The sequence below is a fragment of the Rhinoderma darwinii genome (genome assembly GCF_050947455.1).
Source record: "Rhinoderma darwinii isolate aRhiDar2 chromosome 1 unlocalized genomic scaffold, aRhiDar2.hap1 SUPER_1_unloc_28, whole genome shotgun sequence".
In the NCBI taxonomy this organism is placed as follows: Eukaryota; Metazoa; Chordata; class Amphibia; order Anura; family Rhinodermatidae; genus Rhinoderma; species Rhinoderma darwinii.
In genome coordinates, this window is record NW_027461665.1 from 199,631 (window position 1) to 222,399 (window position 22,769).

The 22,769-nt window shown below is 41.8% G+C and overlaps 82 pseudogenes; all 82 read right to left on the reverse strand.

The window, feature by feature from the left end:
* Positions 1–33: 33 nt before the first annotated feature.
* On the reverse strand, positions 34–152 carry LOC142672582 (5S ribosomal RNA; annotated as a pseudogene).
* A 67-nt stretch (positions 153–219) lies between these two features.
* Positions 220–338, reverse strand: LOC142672412 (5S ribosomal RNA; annotated as a pseudogene).
* A 67-nt stretch (positions 339–405) lies between these two features.
* LOC142672768 (5S ribosomal RNA) lies at positions 406–524 on the reverse strand (annotated as a pseudogene).
* A 253-nt stretch (positions 525–777) lies between these two features.
* Positions 778–896, reverse strand: LOC142672221 (5S ribosomal RNA; annotated as a pseudogene).
* A 67-nt stretch (positions 897–963) lies between these two features.
* Positions 964–1,082, reverse strand: LOC142672769 (5S ribosomal RNA; annotated as a pseudogene).
* A 67-nt stretch (positions 1,083–1,149) lies between these two features.
* On the reverse strand, positions 1,150–1,268 carry LOC142672761 (5S ribosomal RNA; annotated as a pseudogene).
* A 253-nt stretch (positions 1,269–1,521) lies between these two features.
* Positions 1,522–1,640, reverse strand: LOC142672771 (5S ribosomal RNA; annotated as a pseudogene).
* A 4,452-nt stretch (positions 1,641–6,092) lies between these two features.
* Positions 6,093–6,211, reverse strand: LOC142671346 (5S ribosomal RNA; annotated as a pseudogene).
* Positions 6,212–6,278: 67 nt separating this feature from the next.
* Positions 6,279–6,397, reverse strand: LOC142672052 (5S ribosomal RNA; annotated as a pseudogene).
* A 67-nt stretch (positions 6,398–6,464) lies between these two features.
* On the reverse strand, positions 6,465–6,583 carry LOC142672093 (5S ribosomal RNA; annotated as a pseudogene).
* A 67-nt stretch (positions 6,584–6,650) lies between these two features.
* Positions 6,651–6,769, reverse strand: LOC142671599 (5S ribosomal RNA; annotated as a pseudogene).
* Positions 6,770–6,836: 67 nt separating this feature from the next.
* On the reverse strand, positions 6,837–6,955 carry LOC142672945 (5S ribosomal RNA; annotated as a pseudogene).
* A 67-nt stretch (positions 6,956–7,022) lies between these two features.
* LOC142672171 (5S ribosomal RNA) lies at positions 7,023–7,141 on the reverse strand (annotated as a pseudogene).
* A 67-nt stretch (positions 7,142–7,208) lies between these two features.
* LOC142673099 (5S ribosomal RNA) lies at positions 7,209–7,327 on the reverse strand (annotated as a pseudogene).
* Positions 7,328–7,394: 67 nt separating this feature from the next.
* Positions 7,395–7,513, reverse strand: LOC142673094 (5S ribosomal RNA; annotated as a pseudogene).
* Positions 7,514–7,580: 67 nt separating this feature from the next.
* Positions 7,581–7,699, reverse strand: LOC142671880 (5S ribosomal RNA; annotated as a pseudogene).
* Positions 7,700–7,952: 253 nt separating this feature from the next.
* Positions 7,953–8,071, reverse strand: LOC142672772 (5S ribosomal RNA; annotated as a pseudogene).
* A 67-nt stretch (positions 8,072–8,138) lies between these two features.
* Positions 8,139–8,257, reverse strand: LOC142672935 (5S ribosomal RNA; annotated as a pseudogene).
* A 67-nt stretch (positions 8,258–8,324) lies between these two features.
* LOC142672135 (5S ribosomal RNA) lies at positions 8,325–8,443 on the reverse strand (annotated as a pseudogene).
* Positions 8,444–8,510: 67 nt separating this feature from the next.
* LOC142672317 (5S ribosomal RNA) lies at positions 8,511–8,629 on the reverse strand (annotated as a pseudogene).
* A 67-nt stretch (positions 8,630–8,696) lies between these two features.
* LOC142672596 (5S ribosomal RNA) lies at positions 8,697–8,815 on the reverse strand (annotated as a pseudogene).
* A 67-nt stretch (positions 8,816–8,882) lies between these two features.
* On the reverse strand, positions 8,883–9,001 carry LOC142672774 (5S ribosomal RNA; annotated as a pseudogene).
* A 67-nt stretch (positions 9,002–9,068) lies between these two features.
* LOC142671582 (5S ribosomal RNA) lies at positions 9,069–9,187 on the reverse strand (annotated as a pseudogene).
* Positions 9,188–9,254: 67 nt separating this feature from the next.
* On the reverse strand, positions 9,255–9,373 carry LOC142672924 (5S ribosomal RNA; annotated as a pseudogene).
* A 67-nt stretch (positions 9,374–9,440) lies between these two features.
* On the reverse strand, positions 9,441–9,559 carry LOC142672964 (5S ribosomal RNA; annotated as a pseudogene).
* A 67-nt stretch (positions 9,560–9,626) lies between these two features.
* Positions 9,627–9,745, reverse strand: LOC142671146 (5S ribosomal RNA; annotated as a pseudogene).
* Positions 9,746–9,812: 67 nt separating this feature from the next.
* Positions 9,813–9,931, reverse strand: LOC142671326 (5S ribosomal RNA; annotated as a pseudogene).
* A 67-nt stretch (positions 9,932–9,998) lies between these two features.
* LOC142671492 (5S ribosomal RNA) lies at positions 9,999–10,117 on the reverse strand (annotated as a pseudogene).
* A 67-nt stretch (positions 10,118–10,184) lies between these two features.
* Positions 10,185–10,303, reverse strand: LOC142671806 (5S ribosomal RNA; annotated as a pseudogene).
* A 67-nt stretch (positions 10,304–10,370) lies between these two features.
* LOC142672686 (5S ribosomal RNA) lies at positions 10,371–10,489 on the reverse strand (annotated as a pseudogene).
* Positions 10,490–10,556: 67 nt separating this feature from the next.
* On the reverse strand, positions 10,557–10,675 carry LOC142671308 (5S ribosomal RNA; annotated as a pseudogene).
* Positions 10,676–10,742: 67 nt separating this feature from the next.
* LOC142671530 (5S ribosomal RNA) lies at positions 10,743–10,861 on the reverse strand (annotated as a pseudogene).
* Positions 10,862–10,928: 67 nt separating this feature from the next.
* Positions 10,929–11,047, reverse strand: LOC142673086 (5S ribosomal RNA; annotated as a pseudogene).
* A 67-nt stretch (positions 11,048–11,114) lies between these two features.
* LOC142672616 (5S ribosomal RNA) lies at positions 11,115–11,233 on the reverse strand (annotated as a pseudogene).
* Positions 11,234–11,486: 253 nt separating this feature from the next.
* On the reverse strand, positions 11,487–11,605 carry LOC142672690 (5S ribosomal RNA; annotated as a pseudogene).
* Positions 11,606–11,672: 67 nt separating this feature from the next.
* On the reverse strand, positions 11,673–11,791 carry LOC142672568 (5S ribosomal RNA; annotated as a pseudogene).
* Positions 11,792–12,230: 439 nt separating this feature from the next.
* On the reverse strand, positions 12,231–12,349 carry LOC142671991 (5S ribosomal RNA; annotated as a pseudogene).
* Positions 12,350–12,602: 253 nt separating this feature from the next.
* Positions 12,603–12,721, reverse strand: LOC142672306 (5S ribosomal RNA; annotated as a pseudogene).
* A 67-nt stretch (positions 12,722–12,788) lies between these two features.
* On the reverse strand, positions 12,789–12,907 carry LOC142672957 (5S ribosomal RNA; annotated as a pseudogene).
* Positions 12,908–12,974: 67 nt separating this feature from the next.
* LOC142673111 (5S ribosomal RNA) lies at positions 12,975–13,093 on the reverse strand (annotated as a pseudogene).
* Positions 13,094–13,160: 67 nt separating this feature from the next.
* Positions 13,161–13,279, reverse strand: LOC142673079 (5S ribosomal RNA; annotated as a pseudogene).
* Positions 13,280–13,346: 67 nt separating this feature from the next.
* On the reverse strand, positions 13,347–13,465 carry LOC142672965 (5S ribosomal RNA; annotated as a pseudogene).
* A 67-nt stretch (positions 13,466–13,532) lies between these two features.
* LOC142673014 (5S ribosomal RNA) lies at positions 13,533–13,651 on the reverse strand (annotated as a pseudogene).
* Positions 13,652–13,718: 67 nt separating this feature from the next.
* On the reverse strand, positions 13,719–13,837 carry LOC142671388 (5S ribosomal RNA; annotated as a pseudogene).
* A 67-nt stretch (positions 13,838–13,904) lies between these two features.
* LOC142673015 (5S ribosomal RNA) lies at positions 13,905–14,023 on the reverse strand (annotated as a pseudogene).
* Positions 14,024–14,090: 67 nt separating this feature from the next.
* Positions 14,091–14,209, reverse strand: LOC142671430 (5S ribosomal RNA; annotated as a pseudogene).
* Positions 14,210–14,276: 67 nt separating this feature from the next.
* On the reverse strand, positions 14,277–14,395 carry LOC142673072 (5S ribosomal RNA; annotated as a pseudogene).
* A 67-nt stretch (positions 14,396–14,462) lies between these two features.
* On the reverse strand, positions 14,463–14,581 carry LOC142672572 (5S ribosomal RNA; annotated as a pseudogene).
* A 67-nt stretch (positions 14,582–14,648) lies between these two features.
* LOC142672684 (5S ribosomal RNA) lies at positions 14,649–14,767 on the reverse strand (annotated as a pseudogene).
* A 439-nt stretch (positions 14,768–15,206) lies between these two features.
* LOC142672373 (5S ribosomal RNA) lies at positions 15,207–15,325 on the reverse strand (annotated as a pseudogene).
* A 226-nt stretch (positions 15,326–15,551) lies between these two features.
* On the reverse strand, positions 15,552–15,670 carry LOC142672776 (5S ribosomal RNA; annotated as a pseudogene).
* Positions 15,671–15,737: 67 nt separating this feature from the next.
* Positions 15,738–15,856, reverse strand: LOC142671574 (5S ribosomal RNA; annotated as a pseudogene).
* A 67-nt stretch (positions 15,857–15,923) lies between these two features.
* Positions 15,924–16,042, reverse strand: LOC142671276 (5S ribosomal RNA; annotated as a pseudogene).
* Positions 16,043–16,109: 67 nt separating this feature from the next.
* Positions 16,110–16,228, reverse strand: LOC142671622 (5S ribosomal RNA; annotated as a pseudogene).
* A 67-nt stretch (positions 16,229–16,295) lies between these two features.
* On the reverse strand, positions 16,296–16,414 carry LOC142672430 (5S ribosomal RNA; annotated as a pseudogene).
* Positions 16,415–16,481: 67 nt separating this feature from the next.
* On the reverse strand, positions 16,482–16,600 carry LOC142672777 (5S ribosomal RNA; annotated as a pseudogene).
* A 67-nt stretch (positions 16,601–16,667) lies between these two features.
* LOC142671611 (5S ribosomal RNA) lies at positions 16,668–16,786 on the reverse strand (annotated as a pseudogene).
* Positions 16,787–16,853: 67 nt separating this feature from the next.
* LOC142672778 (5S ribosomal RNA) lies at positions 16,854–16,972 on the reverse strand (annotated as a pseudogene).
* Positions 16,973–17,225: 253 nt separating this feature from the next.
* Positions 17,226–17,344, reverse strand: LOC142672748 (5S ribosomal RNA; annotated as a pseudogene).
* Positions 17,345–17,597: 253 nt separating this feature from the next.
* Positions 17,598–17,716, reverse strand: LOC142671476 (5S ribosomal RNA; annotated as a pseudogene).
* A 67-nt stretch (positions 17,717–17,783) lies between these two features.
* LOC142671540 (5S ribosomal RNA) lies at positions 17,784–17,902 on the reverse strand (annotated as a pseudogene).
* Positions 17,903–17,969: 67 nt separating this feature from the next.
* Positions 17,970–18,088, reverse strand: LOC142672882 (5S ribosomal RNA; annotated as a pseudogene).
* Positions 18,089–18,155: 67 nt separating this feature from the next.
* On the reverse strand, positions 18,156–18,274 carry LOC142672432 (5S ribosomal RNA; annotated as a pseudogene).
* Positions 18,275–18,341: 67 nt separating this feature from the next.
* Positions 18,342–18,460, reverse strand: LOC142671332 (5S ribosomal RNA; annotated as a pseudogene).
* A 67-nt stretch (positions 18,461–18,527) lies between these two features.
* Positions 18,528–18,646, reverse strand: LOC142672779 (5S ribosomal RNA; annotated as a pseudogene).
* A 67-nt stretch (positions 18,647–18,713) lies between these two features.
* LOC142672923 (5S ribosomal RNA) lies at positions 18,714–18,832 on the reverse strand (annotated as a pseudogene).
* A 253-nt stretch (positions 18,833–19,085) lies between these two features.
* On the reverse strand, positions 19,086–19,204 carry LOC142672165 (5S ribosomal RNA; annotated as a pseudogene).
* A 67-nt stretch (positions 19,205–19,271) lies between these two features.
* Positions 19,272–19,390, reverse strand: LOC142673131 (5S ribosomal RNA; annotated as a pseudogene).
* A 67-nt stretch (positions 19,391–19,457) lies between these two features.
* Positions 19,458–19,576, reverse strand: LOC142672324 (5S ribosomal RNA; annotated as a pseudogene).
* Positions 19,577–19,643: 67 nt separating this feature from the next.
* On the reverse strand, positions 19,644–19,762 carry LOC142672211 (5S ribosomal RNA; annotated as a pseudogene).
* Positions 19,763–20,015: 253 nt separating this feature from the next.
* On the reverse strand, positions 20,016–20,134 carry LOC142671766 (5S ribosomal RNA; annotated as a pseudogene).
* A 67-nt stretch (positions 20,135–20,201) lies between these two features.
* Positions 20,202–20,320, reverse strand: LOC142672780 (5S ribosomal RNA; annotated as a pseudogene).
* A 67-nt stretch (positions 20,321–20,387) lies between these two features.
* On the reverse strand, positions 20,388–20,506 carry LOC142671368 (5S ribosomal RNA; annotated as a pseudogene).
* A 439-nt stretch (positions 20,507–20,945) lies between these two features.
* LOC142671477 (5S ribosomal RNA) lies at positions 20,946–21,064 on the reverse strand (annotated as a pseudogene).
* A 67-nt stretch (positions 21,065–21,131) lies between these two features.
* LOC142671942 (5S ribosomal RNA) lies at positions 21,132–21,250 on the reverse strand (annotated as a pseudogene).
* Positions 21,251–21,317: 67 nt separating this feature from the next.
* On the reverse strand, positions 21,318–21,436 carry LOC142673125 (5S ribosomal RNA; annotated as a pseudogene).
* Positions 21,437–21,503: 67 nt separating this feature from the next.
* Positions 21,504–21,622, reverse strand: LOC142672434 (5S ribosomal RNA; annotated as a pseudogene).
* A 67-nt stretch (positions 21,623–21,689) lies between these two features.
* Positions 21,690–21,808, reverse strand: LOC142672395 (5S ribosomal RNA; annotated as a pseudogene).
* A 67-nt stretch (positions 21,809–21,875) lies between these two features.
* Positions 21,876–21,994, reverse strand: LOC142672781 (5S ribosomal RNA; annotated as a pseudogene).
* A 67-nt stretch (positions 21,995–22,061) lies between these two features.
* On the reverse strand, positions 22,062–22,180 carry LOC142673126 (5S ribosomal RNA; annotated as a pseudogene).
* A 253-nt stretch (positions 22,181–22,433) lies between these two features.
* On the reverse strand, positions 22,434–22,552 carry LOC142672166 (5S ribosomal RNA; annotated as a pseudogene).
* Positions 22,553–22,619: 67 nt separating this feature from the next.
* On the reverse strand, positions 22,620–22,738 carry LOC142671155 (5S ribosomal RNA; annotated as a pseudogene).
* Between the last annotated feature and the right edge of the window lie 31 nt (positions 22,739–22,769).

A 22,769-nucleotide genomic window follows, 5' to 3' on the forward strand; every position in this document is an offset into this window, starting at 1 on the left:
ATTGTGAAACAAAATCTAAACGACATAATAAAAAGTCAACCTCACCACGGATTCCCTTACAGTCTCCCACACTGGTACTAGCGAGGCCTTAAGCTGTGTAACTTCTGCGATCTGATGAGAGCAGGCACATTTAGCTTAGAATGGCCATTGACATTAAAAGCCTTAATCCATAGTCCTATTTAATCTATTGTGAAACAAAATCTAAACAACATAATAAAAATTCAACCGCACCACGGATTCCCAGACAGTCTCCCACACTGGTACTAGCGAGGACTTAAGCTATGTAACTTCTGCGTTCTGACGAGAGCAGGCACATTCAGCTTAGAATGGCCATTGACGTTAAATGCTTTAATCTATAGTCCTTTTTAATCGATTGTGAAACAAAATCTAAACGACATAATAAAAAGTCAACCGCACCACGGATTCCCAGACAGTCTCCCACACTGGTACTAGCGAGGCCTTAAGCTGTGTAACTTCTGCGATCTGACGAGAGCAGGCACATTCAGCTTAGAATGGCCATTGACATTAAATGCTTTAATCCATAGTCCTTTTTAATCGATTGTGAAACAAAATCTAAACGACATAATAAAAAGTCAACAGCACCACGGATTCCCAGACAGTCTCCCACACTGGTACTAGCGAGGCCTTAAGCTGCGCAACTTCGGCGATATGACGAGAGCAGGGAGATTCAGCTTAGAATGGCCATTGACATTAAATGCTTTAATCCATAGTCCTTTTTAATCGATTGTGAAACAAAATCTAAACGACATAATAAAAATTCAACAGCACAACGGATTCCGAGACAGTCTCCCACACTGGTACTAGCGAGGCCTTAAGCTGGGTAACTTCTGCGATCTGACGAGAGCAGGTACATTCAGCTTAGAATGGCCATTGACATTAAATGCTTTAATCCATAGTCCTATTTAATCTATTGTGAAACAAAATCTAAACGACATAATAAAAAGTCAACCGCACCACGGATTCCCAGACAGTCTCCCACACTGGTACTAGGGAGGCTTTAAGCTGTGTAACTTCTGCGATCTAACGAGAGCAGGCACATTCAGCTTAGAATGGCCATTAACATTAAATGCATTAATCCATAGTCCTTTTTAATCGATTGTGAAACAAAATCTAAACGACATAATAAAAAGTCAACCGCACCACGGATTCCCAGACAGTCTCCCACACTGGTACTAGCGAGGGCTTAAGCTGTGTAACTTCTGCGTTCTGACAAGAGCTGGCACATTCAGCTTAGAATGGCCATTGACATTAAATGCTTTAATCCATAGTCCTTTTTAATCGATTGTGAAACAAAATCTAAACGACATAATAAAAATTCAACCGCACCACGGATTCCCAGACAGTCTCCCACACTGGTACTAGCGAGGCGTTAAGCTGTGTAACTTCTGCGATCTAACGAGAGCAGGCACATTCAGCTTAGAATGGCCATTAACATTAAATGCTTTAATCCATAGTCCTTTTTAATCGATTGTGAAACAAAATCTAAACGACATAATAAAAAGTCAACCGCACCACGGATTCCCAGACAGTCTCCCACACTGGTACTAGCGAGGCCTTAAGCTGTGTAACTTCTGCGATCTGACGAGAGCAGGCACATTCAGCTTAGAATGGCCATTGACATTAAATGCTTTAACCCCTTAAGGACGCAGCCTAGTTTGGGCCTTAAGGCTCAGAGCCCATTTTTCAAATCTGACATATTTCACTTTATGTGGTAATAACGTCGGAATGCTTAAACCTATCCAAGCGATTCTGAGATTGTTTTCTCGTGACACTTTGGGCTTCATGTTCGTGGTAAAATTTGGTCGATATATTCAGTCTTTATTTGTGAAAAATTGCAAAATTTAGAGAAAATTTACAAAAAATAGCATTTTTCAGAATTTAAATGCATCTGCTTGAAAAACAGACGGTTATACCACCCAAAATAGTTACTAGTTCACATTTCCCATATGTCTACTTTAGATTGGCATCGTTTTTTGAACATTATTTTATTTTTCTTGGACGTTACAAGGCTTAGAACATAAACAGCAATTTCTCATATTCTTAAGAAAATTTCAAAAGCCTTTTTTTGAAGGTGCCAGTTCAGTTCTGAAGTGGATTTGAGGGGCCTATGTATTAGAAACCCCCATAAAACACCCCATTTTAAAAACTAGACCCCTCAAAGTATTCAAAACAGCATATAGAAAGTTTTTTAACCCTTCAGGCATTTCACAGGAATTAAAGCAAAGTGGAAATGAAATTTGCAAATTTCATTTTTTCTGCTGAATTTCAATTTTATTCAATTTTTTTTTAGTAACAGAGAAGGTTTTACCAGAGAAATACTACAAAATATGTATTGTCCAGATTCTTCAGTTTTTAGAAATGTCCCACATGTGTGTCTACTGCGCTCGTGGACTAAAACACAAGCCCTAGAAGCAAAGAAGCACCTAGTGCATTTTGAGGCCTCTTTTTTATTAGAATATATTTTAGGCAGCATGCCAGGTTTGAAGAGGTGTTGAGGTATCAAAACAATGGAAACCCACCAGAAGTGACCCCATTTTGGAAATTACACCCCTCAAGGAATTCATTTATGTTTTTTGTTATCATTTTGACCGCACAGTTTTTTCACAGCACCTATTTGAATTGGGCTGTGAATTAAAAAAAATGATATTTTTTCCAATAAGATGTCATTTTTGATCAAAATTTCTTATTTTCACAGGGAATAACATACCCCATTTTGTTGCCCAATTTGTCCTTAGTGCGGCAATACCCCATTTGTGGTGATAAACTGCCGTTTGGGCCCATGGGAGGGCTCAGAAGGAAAGGAGCGCTATGTGTTTGTTGGAGTCCAGATTTTGCTGGATTGGTTTTCGGGTGCCATGTCGCATTTGCAGAGGCCCAGAGGTATCAAAACAATGGAAACCCACCAGAAGTGACCCCATTTTGGAAACTACACCCCTCAAGGAATTAATTTATGGTTTTTGTTATCATTTTGACCGCACAGTTTTTTCACAGCACCTATTTGAATTGGGCTGTGAAATGAAAAAAATGATATTTTTTCCAATAAGATGTCATTTTTGATCAAAATTTCTTATTTTCACAAGGAACAACATACCCCATTTTGTTGCCCAATTTGTCCGTAGTGCGGCAATACCCCATTTGTGGTGATAAACTGCTGTTTGGGCCCATGGGAGGGCTCAGAAGGAAAGGACCACCATTTGGCCTACTGGAGCTTTTCTGGTGCTAAGTCATGTATGCAGAAGCCCCTGAGGTACCAGTACAGTTGAAACCCCCGAGAAGTGACCCCATTTTTAAAACTACACCCCTTAAGACATTCATCTAGAGGTGTAGTGAGCATTTTGACCCCACAGGTACTGTGTAAAAGATAATGCGCAGCAGATGGTGCAGTGTGAGATTTGCAATTTAATATATATATATGGCATGTCAGTGTCCGATATAGGGTGCCCAGCATGCGCCACCGGAGATCTACACCCCTTAAATTGTAATGTGGGTTCTCCTGGGTACGGCAATACCCTACATGTGGCTGTTATCAGCTGCCTGGGCATACGGCAGGGCTCAGAAGGGAAAGATGAGGGGGGTAAGCTGTGCGGAGTGCATCAGGGTAAATTAAAAATCACGGGATGTATGATACATTTTAAAACAATCTTTTATACAGAGCCCTGGTTTTTCGGGACACGTGTCACATTGGTATATTGTGTTCTTCCTTATCCCCCTCTTATAGCAGACTCTGCACCTCTTTTGACTCTTTCCCTTTCCACCGGTTTGGGGAACTTCTCCTGGAAAGTGTTGCCCTGGTACGATGCGTGTGGCCCCGCTTCCAGAAGTACTGGGTGCCCCCCTTCCTGTTCCCTAAAGATTAGATCTTGAAATTCCAGGAAAGTTCCCCTCTGGCCTGCACATCGACGTAGCACGTACGCATTGTACAAAGCCATCTGTATGATGTGCCCGGCCAGCTTCTTATACCACACCGCATGGCGCTGTAGGGCTTCAGGACTTGATTTGACAAGTCCATCCCTCCCATGTACCTATTGTAGTCCAGGATGCAGTCTGGTTTGGGGGTGGCCTTTCCTTCATATATCCTAAATCTGTAGGTATACCTTGATGCACTCTCACAGCTTATACATCTTCACGCCATACCTTGCCCTCTTACCTGGCAGGTACTGGCGGAATTGAACCCTCCCTTTAAAATGTACCAGGGACTCATCAATAGAAAAACACTTCTCGGGGGTCAATGCTTGGGAAAACCGGGCACTGAAATGGTCTAATAGGGGTCTCCGTTTATACAAACGGTCAAAACTGGGGTAATCTCGGGGTGGGCACGGCTCATTATCAGTATAATGTAAGAAGCGAAGTATTGCCTCATTTATTTATTTTTTTAGGTTCCAGTTCATTTCTGAAGTTGCTTTGAGGGGCCCATATATTAGAAACCCCTATCAAATACGCCATTTTAGAAACTAGACCCCTCAAAGTATTCACAACAGCATTTAGAAAGTTTATGAACCCTTTAGGTGCTTCACAGAAATTTAGAGCAAAGTAGAGGTGAAATTTACTCTTTTTATACCATTTTTTTTTATAACACAAAAGGATTTATCAGAGAAACGCAACTTAATACTTATTGCCCAGATTCTGCAGTTTTGAGAAATATCCCACATGTGGCCCTCGGGCGGTAATGGACTGAAGCCCCGGCCTCCGAAGCAAAGGAGCACCTAGCGGATTTTGAGCCCTCTTTTTTATTAGGCACCATGTCCGGTTTGAAGAGGTCTTGTGGTGCCAAAACATTGGAAACCCCCCAAAAGTGACCCCAATTTGGAAACTAGACCCCTTGAGGAATGGATTGTAGTTTTCTTGGGGTGCATGCGGCTTTTTGATCAGTTTTTATTCCATTTTTAGGTGGCGTGGTGACTAATAAACAGCAATTCTACTATTGTTTTTGTATACTTTTTTTTTTTACAGCGTTCACCGTGCGCTATAAATGACATATTCACTTTATTCTGCGGGGCGATACGATTACGGCGATACCAGATGTTTATAGTTTTTTTTTATGTCTTATGCCGTTTGCACAATAAAATACGTTTTGTAAACAATCATTCACTTTTTGTGTTACCTTATTCTAAGAGCCATAACGTTTTTATTTTTCAATCAATAAAGCCGTGCGAGGACTTATTTTTTGCGTAACGAACTGTAGTTTCGATCAGGACCATTTTTCGGTACATGCGACTTTTTGATCTCTTTTTATTCCATTTTTTGGGAGGTGAAGTGACCAAACAATTGTGATTGTGGTTCGGTTTATTAATATTTTTTTTTACGGCATTCACCGTGCGGGATAAATAACAAAATAATTTTGTAGTTCAGGCCGTTACGGACGCGGCGATACCAATTATGTATAGTTTATTTATTTGTTTATATATTTTTATTAATAATAAAGGAGTGATAAGGGAAAAAGTGGGACTTTTACTTTTATTACTTTTAAAACTTTTATTTTCTTATTTTTACACATCTTTTTTTAACTTTTTTTTTACTTTATTACTTTGTCCCACTAGGGGACTTGAGGGCAGGAGGCCCTGATCGCTATTCTAATACACTGCACTACATGCGTAGTGCAGTGTATTAGAACTGTCAGCTACTCACTGACAGCAAGCATAGTGGGTCCTGACGTTGTCAGGACCCACTAGGCTTCCGTCTATGGCATAGCCGGACGCCATTGTTTGGTGTCCGGTTGCCATAGTCACCATCGCCGGCCGCTATCGTGTAGCAGGCCGGCGATGGCGGATTAACCCCTAAGAAGCCGCGATCGCTATTGAACGCGGCTTCTGAGGGGTTAATCGGCGGCGGAGCTCCGCGATCGGTCCCGGCACATTGAGCAGTGATAGTCTGCTGTCGGAAACAGCAGCTATCACAGCTCATGAACGCGCCTCGCGCGAACGGCGCCGTGTTTACTCCATGACCTACTATTAGGTCACTGAGCGCGAACGCTACAGTTAGCATGACCTAATAGTAGGTCATGGAGCGTTAAGGGGTTAATCCATAGTCCTTTTTAATCGATTGTGAAACAAAATCTAAACGACATAATAAAAAGTCAACCGCACCACGGATTCCCAGACAGTCTCCCACACTGGTACTAGCGAGGCCTTAAGCTGTGTAACTTCTGCGATCTGACGAGAGCAGGGACATTCAGCTTAGAATGGCCGTTGACATTAAATGCTTTAATCCATAGTCCTTTTTAATCGATTGTGAAACAAAATCTAAACGACATAATAAAAATTCAACCGCACCACAGATTCCCAGACAGTCTCCCACACTGGTACTAGCGAGGCCTTAAGCTGTGTAACTTCTGCGATCTGACGAGAGCAGGCACATTCAGCTTAGAATGGCCATTAACATTAAATGCTTTAATCCATAGTCCTTTTTAATCGATTGTGAAACAAAATCTAAACGACATATTAAAAATTCAACCGCACCACGGATTCCCAGACAGTCTCCCACACTGGTACTAGCGAGGCCTTAAGCTGTGTAACTTCTGCGTTCTGACCAGAGCAGGCACATTCAGCTTAGAATGGCCATTGACGTTAAATGCTTTAATCCATAGTCCTATTTAATCTATTGTGAAACAAAATCTAAACGACATAATAAAAAGTGAACCGCACCACGGATTCCCAGACAGTCTCCCACACTGGTACTAGCGAGGCCTTAAGCTGTGTAACTTCTGCGATCTGACGAGAGCAGGCACATTCAGCTTAGAATGGCCATTGACATTAAATGCTTTAATCCATAGTACTTTTTAATCGATTGTGAAACAAAATCTAAACGACATAATAAAAAGTCAACCGCACCACGGATTCCCAGACAGTCTCCCACACTGGTACTAGCGAGGCCTTAAGCTGTGTAACTTCTGCGATCTGATGAGAGCAGGCACATTCAGCTTAGAATGGCCATTGACATTAAATGCTTTAATCCATAGTCCTTTTTAATCGATTGTGAAACAAAATCTAAACGACATAATAAAAATTCAACCGCACCACGGATTCCCAGACAGTCTCCCACACTGGTACTAGCGAGGACTTAAGCTGTGTAACTTCTGCGATCTGACGAGAGCAGGCACATTCAGCTTAGAATGGCCATTGACATTAAATCCTTTAATCCATAGTCCTATTTAATCTATTGTGAAACAAAATCTAAACTACATAATAAAAAGTCAACAGCACCACGGATTCCCAGACAGTCTCCCACACTGGTACTAGCGAGGCGTTAAGCTGCGTAACTTCTGCGATCTAACGAGAGCAGGCACATTCAGCTTAGAATGGCCATTGACATTAAATGCTTTAATCCATAGTCCTTTTTAATCGATTGTGAAACAAAATCTAAACGACATAATAAAAAGTCAACCGCACCACAGATTCCCAGACAGTCTCCCACACTGGTACTAGCGAGGCCTTAAGCTGTGTAACTTCTGCGATCTGACGAGAGCAGGCACATTCAGCTTAGAATGGCCATTGACATTAAAAGCCTTAATCCATAGTCCTATTTAATCTATTGTGAAACAAAATCTAAACAACATAATAAAAAGTCAACCGCACCACGGATTCCCAGACAGTCTCCCACACTGGTACTAGCGAGGGCTTAAGCTGTGTAACTTCTGCGATCTGACGAGAGCAGGGACATTCAGCTTAGAATGGCCATTGACATTAAATGCTTTAATCCATAGTCCTTTTTAATCGATTGTGAAACAAAATCTAAACGACATAATAAAAATTCAACCGCACCACGGATTCCCAGACAGTCTCCCACAGTGGTACTAGCGAGGCCTTAAGCTGTGTAACTTCTGCGATCTGACGAGAGGAGGGACATTCAGCTTAGAATGGCCATTGACATTAAATGCTTTAATCCATAGTCCTATTTAATCTATTGTGAAACAAAATCTAAACAACATAATAGAAAGTCAACCGCACCACGGATTCCCAGACAGTCTCCCACACTGGTACTAGCGAGGCCTTAAGCTGTGTAACTTCTGCGATCTGACGAGAGCAGGCACATTCAGCTTAGAATGGCCATTGACATTAAAAGCCTTAATCCATAGTCCTATTTAATCTATTGTGAAACAAAATCTAAACAACATAATAAAAAGTCAACCGCACCACGGATTCCCAGACAGTCTCCCAAACTGGTACTAGCGAGGCCTTAAGCTGTGTAACTTCTGCGATCTGACGAGAGCAGGCACATTCAGCTTAGAATGGCCATTGACATTAAATGCTTTAATCCATAGTCCTTTTTAATCGATTGTGAAACAAAATCTAAACGACATAATAAAAAGTCAACCGCACCACGGATTCCCAGACAGTCTCCCACACTGGTACTAGCGAGGCGTTAAGCTGTGTAACTTCTGCGATCTAACGAGAGCAGGCACATTCAGCTTAGAATGGCCATTGACATTAAATGCTTTAATCCATAGTCCTTTTTAATCGATTGTGAAACAAAATCTAAACGACATAATAAAAAGTCAACCGCACCACAGATTCCCAGACAGTCTCCCACACTGGAACTAGCGAGGCCTTAATCTGTGTAACTTCTGCGTTCGGACGAGAGCAGGCACGTTCAGCTTAGAATGGCCATTGACGTTAAATGCTTTAATCCACAGTCCTATTTAATCTATTGTGAAAAAAAATCTAAACGACATAATAAAAAGTCAACCGCACCACCGATTCCCAGACAGTCTCCCACACTGGTACTAGTGAGGCGTTAAGCTGTGTAACTTCTGCGATCTAACGAGAGCAGGCACATTCAGCTTAGAATGGCCATTGACAGTAAATGCTTTAATCCATAGTCCTTTTTAATCGATTGTGAAACAAAATCTAAACGACATAATAAAAAGTCAACCGCACCACGGATTCCCAGACAGTCTCCCACACTGGTACTAGCGAGGCCTTAAGCTGTGTAACTTCTGCGATCTGACGAGAGCAGGCACATTCAGCTTAGAATGGCCATTGACATTAAAAGCCTTAATCCATAGTCCTATTTAATCTATTGTGAAACAAAATCTAAACAACATAATAAAAAGGCAACCACACCACGGATTCCCAGACAGTCTCCCACACTGGTACTAGTGAGGCCTTAAGCTGTGTAACTTCTGCGTTCTGACGAGAGCAGGCACATTCAGCTTAGAATGGCCATTGACGTTAAATGCTTTAATCCATAGTCCTATTTAATCTATTGTGAAACAAAATCTAAACGACATAATAAAAAGGCAACCGCACCACGGATTCCCAGACAGTCTCCCACACTGGTACTAGCGAGGCCTTAAGCTGCGTAACTTCTGCGATCTGACGAGAGCAGGCACATTCAGCTTAGAATGGCCATTGACATTAAATGCTTTAATCCATAGTCCTTTTTAATCGATTGTGAAACAAAATCTAAACGACATAATAAGAAGTCAACCGCACCACGGATTCCCAGTCAGTCTCCCACACTGGTACTAGCGAGGCCTTAAGCTGTGTAACTTCTGCGATCTGACGAGAGCAGGCACATTCAGCTTAGAATGGCCATTGACTTTAAATGTCTTAATCCATAGTCCTTTTTAATCGATTGTGAAACAAAATCTAAACGACATAATAAAAAGTCAACCGCACCACGGATTCCCAGACAGTCTCCCACACTGGTACTAGCGAGGCCTTAAGCTGTGTAACTTCTGCGATCTGACGAGAGCAGGGACATTCAGCTAAGAATGGCCATTGACGTTAAATGCTTTAATCCATAGTCCTTTTTAATCGAATGTGAAACAAAATCTAAACGACATAATAAAAAGTCAACCGCACCACGGATTCCCAGACAGTCTCCCACACTGGTACTAGCGAGGCCTTAAGCTGTGTAACTTCAGCGATCTGACGAGAGCAGGCACATTCAGCTTAGAATGGCCATTGACATTAAATGCTTTAATCCATAGTCCTTTTTAATCGATTGTGAAACAAAATCTAAACGACATAATAAAAATTCAACCGCACCACGGATTCCCAGACAGTCTCCCACACTGGTACTAGCGAGGCCTTAAGCTGTGTAACTTCTGCGATCTGACGAGAGCAGGCATATTCAGCTTAGAATGGCCATTGACATCAAATTCTTTAATCCATAGTCCTTTTTAGTCGATTGTGAAACAAAATCTAAACGACATAATAAAAAGTCAACCGCACCACGGATTCCCAGACAGTCTCCCACACTGGTACTAGCGAGGCCTTATGCTGTGTAACTTCTGCGATCTGACGAGAGCAGGGACATTCAGCTTAGAATGGCCATTGACATTAAATGCTTTAATCCATAGTCCTTTTTAATCGATTGTGAAACAAAATCTAAACAACATAATAAAAATTCAACCGCACCACGGATTCCCAGACAGTCTCCCACACTGGTACTAGCGAGGCGTTAAGCTGTGTAACTTCTGCGATCTAACGAGAGCAGGCACATTCAGCTTAGAATGGCCATTGACATTAAATGCTTTAATCCATAGTCCTTTTTAATCGATTGTGAAACAAAATCTAAACGACATAATAAAAAGTCAACCGCACCACGGATTCCCAGACAATCTCCCACACTGGTACTAGCGAGGCCTTAAGCTGTGTAACTTCTGCGATCTGACGAGAGCAGGCACATTCAGCTTAGAATGGCCATTGACATTAAATTCTTTAATCCATAGTCCTTTTTAATCGATTGTGAAACAAAATCTAAACGACATAATAAAAAGTCAACCGCACCACGGATTCCCAGACAGTCTCCCACACTGGTACTAGCGAGGCCTTAAGCTGTGTAACTTCTGCGATCTGACGAGAGCAGGCACATTCAGCTTAGAATGGCCATTGACATTAAATGCTTTAATCCATAGTCCTTTTTAATCGATTGTGAAACAAAATCTAAACGACATAATAAAAAGTCAACCGCACCACGGATTCCCAGACAGTCTCCCACACTGGTACTAGCGAGGCCTTAAGCTGTGTAACTTCTGCGATCTGACGAGAGCAGGCACATTCAGCTTAGAATGGCCATTAACATTAAATGCTTTAATCCATAGTCCTTTTTAATCGATTGTGAAACAAAATCTAAACGACATATTAAAAATTCAACCGCACCACGGATTCCCAGACAGTCTCCCACACTGGTACTAGCGAGGCCTTAAGCTGTGTAACTTCTGCGATCTGACGAGAGAAGGCACATTCAGCTTAGAATGGCCATTGACATTAAAAGCCTTAATCCATAGTCCTATTTAATCTATTGTGAAACAAAATCTAAACAACATAATAAAAATTCAATTACACCACGGATTCATAGACAGTCTCCCACACTGGTACTAGCGAGGCCTTATGCTGTGTAACTTCTGCGATCTGACGAGAGCAGGGACATTCAGCTTAGAATGGCCATTGACATTAAATGCTTTAATCCATAGTCCTTTTTAATCGATTGTGAAACAAAATCTAAACGACATAATAAAAATTCAACCGCACCACGGATTCCCAGACAGTCTCCCACACTGGTACTAGCGAGGCGTTAAGCTGTGTAACTTCTGCGATCTAACGAGAGCAGGCACATTCAGCTTAGAATGGCCATTGACATTAAATGCTTTAATCCATAGTCCTTTTTAATCGATTGTGAAACAAAATCTAAACGACATAATAAAAAGTCAACTGCACCACGGATTCCCAGACAGTCTCCCACAGTGGTACTAGCGAGGCGTTAAGCTGTGTAACTTCTGCGATCTAACGAGAGCAGGGACATTCAGCTTAGAATGGCCATTGACATTAAAGGCTTTAATCCATAGTCCTTTTTAATCGATTGTGAAACAAAATCTAAACGACATAATAAAAATTCAACCGCACCACGGATTCCCAGACAGTCTCCAACACTGGTACTAGGGAGGGGTTAAGCTGTGTAACTTCTGCGATCTAACGAGAGCAGGCACATTCAGCTTAGAATGGCCATTAACATTAAATGCTTTAATCCATAGTCCTTTTTAATCGATTGTGAAACAAAATCTAAACGACATAATAAAAAGTCAACCGCACCACGGATTCCCAGACAGTCTCCCACACTGGTACTAGCGAGGCGTTAAGCTGGGTAACTTCTGCGATCTAACGAGAGAAGGCACATTCAGCTTAGAATGGCCATTGACATTAAATGCTTTAATCCATAGTCCATTTTAATCGATTGTGAAACAAAATCTAAACGACATAATAAAAAGTCAACCGCACCACGGATTCCCAGACAGTCTCCCACACTGGTACTAGCGAGGCCTTAAGCTGTGTAACTTCTGCGATCTGACGAGAGAAGGCACATTCAGCTTAGAATGGCCATTGACATTAAAAGCCTTAATCCATAGTCCTATTTAATCTATTGTGAAACAAAATCTAAACAACATAATAAAAATTCAATTACACCACGGATTCATAGACAGTCTCCCACACTGGTACTAGCGAGGCCTTAAGCTGTGTAACTTCTGCGTTAGGACGAGAGCAGGCACATTCAGCTTAGAATGGCCATTGATGTTAAATGCTTTAATCCACAGTCCTATTTAATCTATTGTGAAAAAAAATCTAAACGACATAATAAAAAGTCAACCGCACCACGGATTCCCAGACAGTCTCCCACACTGGTACTAGTGAGGCGTTAAGCTGTGTAACTTCTGCGATCTAACGAGAGCAGGCACATTCAGCTTAGAATGGCCATTGACAGTAAATGCTTTAATCCATAGTCCTTTTTAATCGATTGTGAAACAAAATCTAAACGACATAATAAAAAGTCAACCGCACCACGGATTCCCAGACAGTCTCCCACACTGGTACTAGCGAGGCCTTAAGCTGTGTAACTTCTGCGATCTGATGAGAGCAGGCACATTCAGCTTAGAATGGCCATTGACATTAAAAGCCTTAATCCATAGTCCTATTTAATCTATTGTGAAACAAAATCTAAACGACATAATAAAAAGTCAACCACACCACGGATTCCCAGACAGTCTCCCACACTGGTACTAGTGAGGCCTTAAGCTGTGTAACTTCTGCGTTCTGACGAGAGCAGGCACATTCAGCTTAGAATGGCCATTGACGTTAAATGCTTTAATCCATAGTCCTATTTAATCTATTGTGAAACAAAATCTAAACGACATAATAAAAAGTCAACCGCACCACGGATTCCCAGACAGTCTCCCACACTAGTACTAGCGAGGCCTTAAGCTGTGTAACTTCTGCGATCTGACGAGAGCAGGCACATTCAGCTTAGAATGGCCATTGACATTAAATGCTTTAATCCATAGTCCTTTTTAATCGATTGTGAAACAAAATCTAAACGACATAATAAAAAGTCAACCGCACCACGGATTCCCAGTCAGTCTCCCACACTGGTACTAGCGAGGCCTTAAGCTGTGTAACTTCTGCGATCTGACGAGAGCAGGCACATTCAGCTTAGAATGGCCATTGACATTAAATGCTTTAATCCATAGTCCTTTTTAATCGATTGTGAAACAAAATCTAAACGACATAATAAAAAGTCAACCGCACCACGGATTCCCAGACAGTCTCCCACACTGGTACTAGCGAGGCCTTAAGCTGTGTAACTTCTGCGATCTGACGAGAGCAGGGACATTCAGCTTAGAATGGCCATTGACGCTAAATGCTTTAATCCATAGTCCTATTTAATCGATTGTGAAACAAAATCTAAACGACATAATAAAAAGTCAACCGCACCACGGATTCCCAGACTGTCTCCCACACTGGTACTAGCGAGGCCTTAAGCTGTGTAACTTCTGCGATCTGACGAGAGCAGGCACATTCAGCTTAGAATGGCCATTGACATTAAATGCTTTAATCCATAGTCCTTTTTAATCGATTTTGAAACAAAATCTAAACGACATAATAAAAAGTCAACCGCACCACGGATTCCCAGACAGTCTCCCACACTGGTACTAGCGAGGCCTTAAGCTGTGTAACTTCTGCGATCTGACGAGAGCAGGGACATTCAGCTTAGAATGGCCATTGACACTAAATGCTTTAATCCATAGTCCTTTTTATTCGATTGTGAAACAAAATCTAAACGACATAATAAAAATTCAACCGCACCACGGATTCCCAGACAGTCTCCCACACTGGTACTAGCGAGGCCTTAAGCTGTGTAACTTCTGCGATCTGACGAGAGCAGGCACATTCAGCTTAGAATGGCCATTGACATCAAATTCTTTAATCCATAGTCCTTTTTAATCGATTGTGAAACAAAATCTAAACGACGTAATAAAAAGTCAACTGCACCACGGATTCCCAGACAGTCTCCCACACTGGTACTAGCGAGGCCTTAAGCTGTGTAACTTCTGCGATCTGACGAGAGCAGGGACATTCAGCTTAGAATGGCCATTGACATTAAATGCTTTAATCCATAGTCCTTTTTAATCGATTGTGAAACAAAATCTAAACGACATAATAAAAATTCAACCGCACCACGGATTCCCAGACAGTCTCCCACACTGGTACTAGCGAGGCGTTAAGCTGTGTAACTTCTGCGATCTGACGAGAGCAGGCACATTCAGCTTAGAATGGCCATTGACATTAAATGCTTTAATCCATAGTCCTTTTTAATCGATTGTGAAACAAAATCTAAACGACATAATAAAAATTCAACCGCACCACGGATTCCCAGACAGTCTCCCACACTGGTACTAGCGAGGCCTTAAGCTGTGTAACTTCTGCGATCTGACGAGAGGAGGCACATTCAGCTTAGAATGGCCATTGACATTAAATGCTTTAATCCATAGTCCTTTTTAATCGATTGTGAAACAAAATCTAAACGACATAATAAAAAGTCAACCGCACCACGGATTTCCAGACAGTCTCCCACACTGGTACTAGCGAGGCGTTAAGCGGTGTAACTTCTGCGATCTAACGGGAGCAGGCACATTCAGCTTAGAATGGCCATTGACATTAAATGCTTTAATCCATAGTCCTTTTTAATCGATTGTGAAACAAAATCTAAACGACATAATAAAAAGTCAACCGCACCACAGATTCCCAGACAGTCTGCCACACTGGAACTAGCGAGGCCTTAAGCTGTGTAACTTCTGCGATCTGACGAGAGCAGTCACATTCAGCTTAGAATGGCCATTGACATTAAAAGCCTTAATCCATAGTCCTATTTAATCTATTGTGAAACAAAATCTAACCAACATAATAAAAAGTCAACCGCACCACGGATTCCCAGACAGTCTCCCACACTGGTACTAGCGAGGCCTTAAGCTGTGTAACTTCTGCGATATGACGAGAGCAGGGACATTCAGCTTAGAATGGCCATTGACATTAAATGCTTTAATCCATAGTCTTTTTTAATCGATTGTGAAACAAAATCTAAACGACATAATAAAAAGTCTCCCACACTGGTACTAGCGAGGCCTTAAGCTGTGTAACTTCTGCGTTCTGACGAGAGAAGGCACATTCAGCTCAGAATGGCCATTGACGTTAAATGCTTTAATCCATAGTCCTATTTAATCTATTGTGAAACAAAATCTAAACGACATAATAAAAAGTCAACCGCACCACGGATTCCCAGACAGTCTCCCACACTGGTACTAGCGAGGCCTTAAGCTGTGTAACTTCTGCGATCTGACGAGAGCAGGCACATTCAGCTTAGAATGGCCATTGACATTAAATGCTTTAATCCATAGTCCTTTTTAATCGATTGTGAAACAAAATCTAAACAACATAATAATAAGTCAACCGCACCACGGATTCCCAGACAGTCTCCCACACTGATACTAGCGAGGCCTTAAGCTGTGTAACTTCTGCGATCTAACGAGAGCAGGCACATTCAGCTTAGAATGGCCATTGACATTAAATGCTTTAATCCATAGTCCTTTTTAATCGATTGTGAAACAAAATCTAAACGACATAATAAAAAGTCAACCGCACCACAGATTCCCAGACAGTCTCCCACACTGGTACTAGCGAGGCCTTAAGCTGTGTAACTTCTGCGATCTGACGAGAGCAGGGACATTCAGCTTAGAATGGCCATTGACATTAAATGCTTTAATCCATAGTCCTTTTTAATCTATTGTGAAACAAAATCTAAACGACATAATAAAAAGTCAACCGCACCACGGATTCCCAGACAGTCTCCCACACTGGTACTAGCGAGGCCTTAAGCTGTGTAACTTCTGCGATCTGACGAGAGCAGGGACATTCAGATTAGAATGGCCATTGACATTAAATGCTTTAATCCATAGTCCTTTTTAATCGATTGTGAAACAAAATCTAAACGACATAATAAAAATTCAACCGCACCACGGATTCCCAGACAGTCTCCCACACTGGTACTAGCGAGGCCTTAAGCTGTGTAACTTCTGCGTTCTGACGAGAGAAGGCACATTCAGCTTAGAATGGCCATTGACGTTAAATGCTTTAATCCATAGTCCTATTTAATCTATTGTGAAACAAAATCTAAACGACATAATAAAAAGTCAACCGCACCACGGATTCCCAGACAGTCTCCCACACTGGTACTAGCGAGGCCTTAAGCTGTGTAACTTCTGCGATCTGACGAGAGCAGGCACATTCAGCTTAGAATGGCCATTGACATTAAATGCTTTAATCCATAGTCCTTTTTAATCGATTGTGAAACAAAATCTAAACAACATAATAATAAGTCAACCGCACCACGGACTCCCAGACAGTCTCCCACACTGGTACTAGCGAGGCCTTAAGCTGTGTAACTTCTGCGATCTGACGAGAGCAGGCACATTCAGCTTAGAAAGGCCATTGACATTAAATGCTTTAATCCATAGTCCTTTTTAATCGATTGTGAAACAAAATCTAAACGACATAATAAAAAGTCAACCGCACCACGGATTCCCAGACAGTCTCCCACACTGGTACTAGCGAGGCCTTAAGCTGTGTAACTTCTGCGATCTGACGAGAGCAGGCACATTCAGCTTAGAATGGCCATTGACATTAAATGCTTTAATCCATAGTCCTTTTTAATCGATTGTGAAACAAAATCTAAACGACATAATAAAAAGTCAACCGCACCACAGATTCCCAGACAGTCTCCCACACTGGAAGTAGCGAGGCCTTAAGCTGTGTAACTTCTGCGATCTGACGAGAGCAGTCACATTCAGCTTAGAACGGCCATTGACATTAAAAGCCTTAATCCATAGTCCTATTTAATCTATTGTGAAACAAAATCTAACCAACATAATACAAAGTCAACCGCACCACGGATTCCCAGACAGTCTCCCACACTGGTACTAGCGAGGGCTTAAGCTGTGTAACTTCTGCGATCTGACGAGAGAAGGCACATTCAGCTTAGAATGGCCATTGACATTAAATGCTTTAATCCATAGTCCTTTTTAATCGATTGTGAAACAAAATCTAAACGACGTAATAAAAAGTCAACCGCACCACGGATTCCCAGACAGTCTCCCACACTGGTACTAGCGTGGCCTTAAGCTGTGTAACTTCTGCGATCTGCCGAGAGCATTGACATTCAGCTTAGAATGGCCATTGACATTAAATGCTTTAATCCATAGTCCTTTTTAATCGATTGTGAAACAAAATCTAAACGACATAATAAAAAGTCAACCGCACCACGGATTCCTAGACAGTCTCCCACACTGGTACTAGCGAGGCCTTAAGCTGTGTAACTTCTGCGATCTGACGAGAGCAGGGACATTCAGCTTAGAATGGCCATTGACATTAAATGCTTTAATCCATAGTCCTTTTTATTCGATTGTGAAACAAAATCTAAACGACGTAATAAAAAGTCAACCGCACCACGGATTCCCAGACAGTCTCCCACACTGGTACTAGCGAGGCCTTAAGCTGTGTAACTTCTGCGACCTGACGAGAGCAGGGACATTCAGCTTAGAATGGCCATTGACATTAAATGCTTTAATCCATAGTCCTTTTTAATCGATTGTGAAACAAAATCTAAACGACATAATAAAAAGTCAACCGCACCACGGATTCCCAGACAGTCTCCCACACTGGTACTAGCGAGGCCTTAAGCTGTGTAACTTCTGCGATCTGACGAGAGCAGGGACATTCAGCTTAGAATGGCAATTGACATTAAATGCTTTAATCCATAGTCCTTTTTAATCGATTGTGAAACAAAATCTAAACGACATAATAAAAATTCAACCGCACCACGGATTCCCAGACAGTCTCCCACACTGGTACTAGCGAGGCCTTAAGCTGTGTAACTTCTGCGTTCTGACGAGAGAAGGCACATTCAGCTTAGAATGGCCATTGACGTTAAATGCTTTAATCCATAGTCCTATTTAATCTATTGTGAAACAAAATCTAAACGACATAATAAAAAGTCAACCGCACCACGGATTCCCAGACAGTCTCCCACACTGGTACTAGCGAGGCCTTAAGCTGTGTAACTTCTGCGATCTGACGAGAGCAGGCACATTCAGCTTAGAATGGCCATTGCCATTAAATGCTTTAATCCATAGTCCTTTTTAATCGATTGTGAAACAAAATCTAAACAACATAATAATAAGTCAACCGCACCACGGATTCCCAGACAGTCTCCCACACTGGTACTAGCGAGGCCTTAAGCTGTGTAACTTCTGCGATCTGACGAGAGCAGGCACATTCAGCTTAGAATGGCCATTGACATTAAATGCTTTAATCCATAGTCCTTTTTAATCGATTGTGAAACAAAATCTAAACGACATAATAAAAAGTCAACCGCACCACGGATTCCCAGACAGTCTCCCACACTGGTACTAGTGAGGCCTTAAGCTGTGTAACTTCTGCGATCTGACGAGAGCAGGCACATTCAGCTTAGAATGGCCATTGACATTAAATGCTTTAATCCATAGTCCTTTTTAATCGATTGTGAAACAAAATCTAAACGACATAATAAAAAGTCAACCGCACCACAGATTCCCAGACAGTCTCCCACACTGGAACTAGCGAGGCCTTAAGCTGTGTAACTTCTGCGATCTGACGAGAGAAGTCACATTCAGCTTAGAATGGCCATTGACATTAAAAGCCTTAATCCATAGTCCTATTTAATCTATTGTGAAACAAAATCTAACCAACATAATAAAAAGGTAATCGCACCACGGATTCCCAGACAGTCTCCCACACTGGTACTAGCGAGGCCTTAAGCTGTGTAACTTCTGCGATCTGACGAGAGCAGGGACATTCAGCTTAGAATGGCCATTGACATTAAATTCTTTAATCCATAGTCTTTTTTAATCGATTGTGAAACAAAATCTAAACGACATAATAAAAAGTTAACCGCACCACGGCTTCCCAGACAGTCTCCCACACTGGTACTAGCGAGGCCTTAAGCTGTGTAACTTCTGCGTTCTGACGAGAGCAGGCACATCCAGCTTAGAATGGCCATTGACGTTAAATGCTTTAATCCATAGTCCTATTTAATCTATTGTGAAAAAAAATCTAAACGACATAATAAAAAGTCAACCGCACCACGGATTCCCAGACAGTCTCCCACACTGGTACTAGCGAGGCGTTAAGCTGTGTAACTTCTGCGATCTAACGAGAGCAGGCACATTCAGCTAAGAATGGCCATTGACAGTAAATGCTTTAATCCATAGTCCTTTTTAATCGATTGTGAAACAAAATCTAAACGACATAATAAAAAGGCAACCGCACCACGGATTCCCAGACAGTCTCCCACACTGGTACTAGCGAGGACTTAAGCTGTGTAACTTCTGCGATCTGACGAGAGCAGGGACATTCAGCTTAGAATGGCCATTGACATTAAAGGCTTTAATCCATAGTCCTTTTTAATCGATTGTGAAACAAAATCTAAACGACATAATAAAAACTCAACCGCACCACAGATTCCCAGACAGTCTCCCACACTGGTACTAGCGAGGCGTTAAGCTGTGTAACTTCTGCGATCTGACGAGAGCAGGAACATTCAGCTTAGAATGGCCATTGACATTAAAAGCCTTAATCCATAGTCCTATTTAATCTATTGTGAAACAAAATCTAAACAACATAATAAAAAGTCAACCGCACCACGGATTCCCAGACAGTCTCCCACACTGGTACTAGCGAGGACTTAAGCTATGTAACTTCTGCGTTCTGACGAGAGCAGGCACATTCAGCTTAGAATGGCCATTGACATTAAATGCTTTAATCCATAGTCCTTTTTAATCGATTGTGAAACAAAATCTAAACGACATAATAAAAAGTCAACCGCACCACGGATTCCCAGACAGTCTCCCACACTGGTACTAGCGAGGCCTTAAGCTGTGTAACTTCTGCGATCTGACGAGAGCAGGCACATTCAGCTTAGAATGGCCATTGACATTAAAAGCTGTAATCCATAGTCCTATTTAATCTATTGTGAAACAAAATCTAAACAACATAATAAAAAGTCAACCGCACCACGGATTCCCAGACAGTCTCCCACACTGGTACTAGCGAGGCCTTAAGCTGTGTAACTTCTGCGTTTGGACGAGAGCAGGCACATTCAGCTTAGAATGGCCATTGACGTTAAATGCTTTAATCCATAGTCCTATTTAATCTATTGTGAAACAAAATCTAAACAACATAATAAAAAGTCAACCGCACCACGGATTCCCAGACAGTCTCCCACACTGGTACTAGCGAGGCGTTAAGCTGTGTAACTTCTGCGATCTAACGAGAGCAGGCACATTCAGCTTAGAATGAGCATTGACTTTAAATGCTTTAATCCATAGTCCTTTTTAATCGATTGTGAAACAAAATCTAAACGACATAATAAAAAGTCAACCGCACCACGGATTCCCAGACAGTCTCCCACACTGGTACTAGCGTGGCCTTAAGCTGTGTAACTTCTGCGATCTGCCGAGAGCATTGACATTCAGCTTAGAATGGCCATTGACATTAAATGCTTTAATCCATAGTCCTTTTTAATCGATTGTGAAACAAAATCTAAACGACATAATAAAAAGTCAACCGCACCACGGATTCCTAGACAGTCTCCCACACTGGTACTAGCGAGGCCTTAAGCTGTGTAACTTCTGCGATCTGACGAGAGCAGGGACATTCAGCTTAGAATGGCCATTGACATTAAATGCTTTAATCCATAGTCCTTTTTAATCGATTGTGAAACAAAATCTAAACGACGTAATAAAAAGTCAACCGCACCACGGATTCCCAGACAGTCTCCCACACTGGTACTAGCGAAGCCTTAAGCTGTGTAACTTCTGCGACCTGACGAGAGCAGGGACATTCAGCTTAGAATGGCCATTGACATTAAATGCTTTAATCCATAGTCCTTTTTAATCGATTGTGAAACAAAATCTAAACGACATAATAAAAAGTCAACCGCACCACGGATTCCCAGACAGTCTCCCACACTGGTACTAGCGAGGCCTTAAGCTGTGTAACTTCTGCGATCTGACGAGAGCAGGGACATTCAGCTTAGAATGGCAATTAACATTAAATGCTTTAATCCATAGTCCTTTTTAATCGATTGTGAAACAAAATCTAAACGACATAATAAAAATTCAACCGCACCACGGATTCCCAGACAGTCTCCCACACTGGTACTAGCGAGGCCTTAAGCTGTGTAACTTCTGCGTTCTGACGAGAGAAGGCACATTCAGCTTAGAATGGCCATTGACGTTAAATGCTTTAATCCATAGTCCTATTTAATCTATTGTGAAACAAAATCTAAACGACATAATAAAAATTCAACCGCACCACGGATTCCCAGACAGTCTCCCACACTGGTACTAGCGAGGCCTTAAGCTGTGTAACTTCCGCGATCTGACGAGAGCAGGCACATTCAGCTTAGAATGGCCATTGCCATTAAATGCTTTAATCCATAGTCCTTTTTAATCGATTGTGAAACAAAATCTAAACAACATAATAATAAGTCAACCGCACCACGGATTCCCAGACAGTCTCCCACACTGGTACTAGCGAGGCCTTAAGCTGTGTAACTTCTGCGATCTGACGAGAGCAGGCACATTCAGCTTAGAATGGCCATTGACATTAAATGCTTTAATCCATAGTCCTTTTTAATCGATTGTGAAACAAAATCTAAACGACATAATAAAAAGACAACCGCACCACGGATTCCCAGACAGTCTCCCACACTGGTACTAGTGAGGCCTTAAGCTGTGTAACTTCTGCGATCTGACGAGAGCAGGCACATTCAGCTTAGAATGGCCATTGCCATTAAATGCTTTAATCCATAGTCCTTTTTAATCGATTGTGAAACAAAATCTAAACGACATAATAAAAAGTCAACCGCACCACAGATTCCCAGACAGTCTCCCACACTGGAACTAGCGAGGCCTTAAGCTGTGTAACTTCTGCAATCTGACGAGAGAAGTCACATTCAGCTTAGAATGGCCATTGACATTAAAAGCCTTAATCCATAGTCCTATTTAATCTATTGTGAAACAAAATCTAACCAACATAATAAAAAGGTAATCGCACCACGGATTCCCAGACAGTCTCCCACACTGGTACTAGCGAGGCCTTAAGCTGTGTAACTTCTGCGATCTGACGAGAGCAGGGACATTCAGCTTAGAATGGCCATTGACATTAAATGCTTTAATCCATAGTCTTTTTTAATCGATTGTGAAACAAAATCTAAACGACATAATAAAAAGTTAACCGCACCACGGATTCCCAGACAGTCTCCCACACTGGTACTAGCGAGGCCTTAAGCTGTGTAACTTCTGCGTTCTGACGAGAGCAGGCACATTCAGCTTAGAATGGCCATTGACGTTAAATGCTTTAATCCATAGTCCTATTTAA